The following is a 412-nucleotide window of genomic DNA, read 5'->3' on the forward strand; positions in this document are numbered from 1 at the left end:
TTGGCGGATAGAAGATTCACTGTCAAAATTTAAAAAATCATCTCGGGCGGAGTGAAGTTTTCTCACGCCGCCAGAAAAAAAAATCTTACCAATTAGATGAGATAACTTCAGTTCACCGAGAAAATTTGAGAGAGAGAGTGTCTATGCAGGGGAGAGAGTTGCAAAGTTTCCGATTAGGGTTAGACAACATGAGATGGGCCTTGATCGAAGAAGATCTCTTGATTTGGAGGGTAGGGATGACAATGGTGGAGGAACAAGACATTGCGTACATGGCTTGTTGTGGCGCGCGCACGAGAGAGAGAGAGAGAGGGTAGGAACATTTGAGCGGGCCTTTTGGTTGCAGAGGGCGTTGGGATTGAATAAGGGATTCGGTGCTAGGACTTCGGAGCACACCAGAGAAATGGAGATTAAA

The sequence above is a fragment of the Macadamia integrifolia genome, chromosome 4 (genome assembly GCF_013358625.1).
Source record: "Macadamia integrifolia cultivar HAES 741 chromosome 4, SCU_Mint_v3, whole genome shotgun sequence".
Classification (NCBI taxonomy): domain Eukaryota; kingdom Viridiplantae; phylum Streptophyta; class Magnoliopsida; order Proteales; family Proteaceae; genus Macadamia; species Macadamia integrifolia.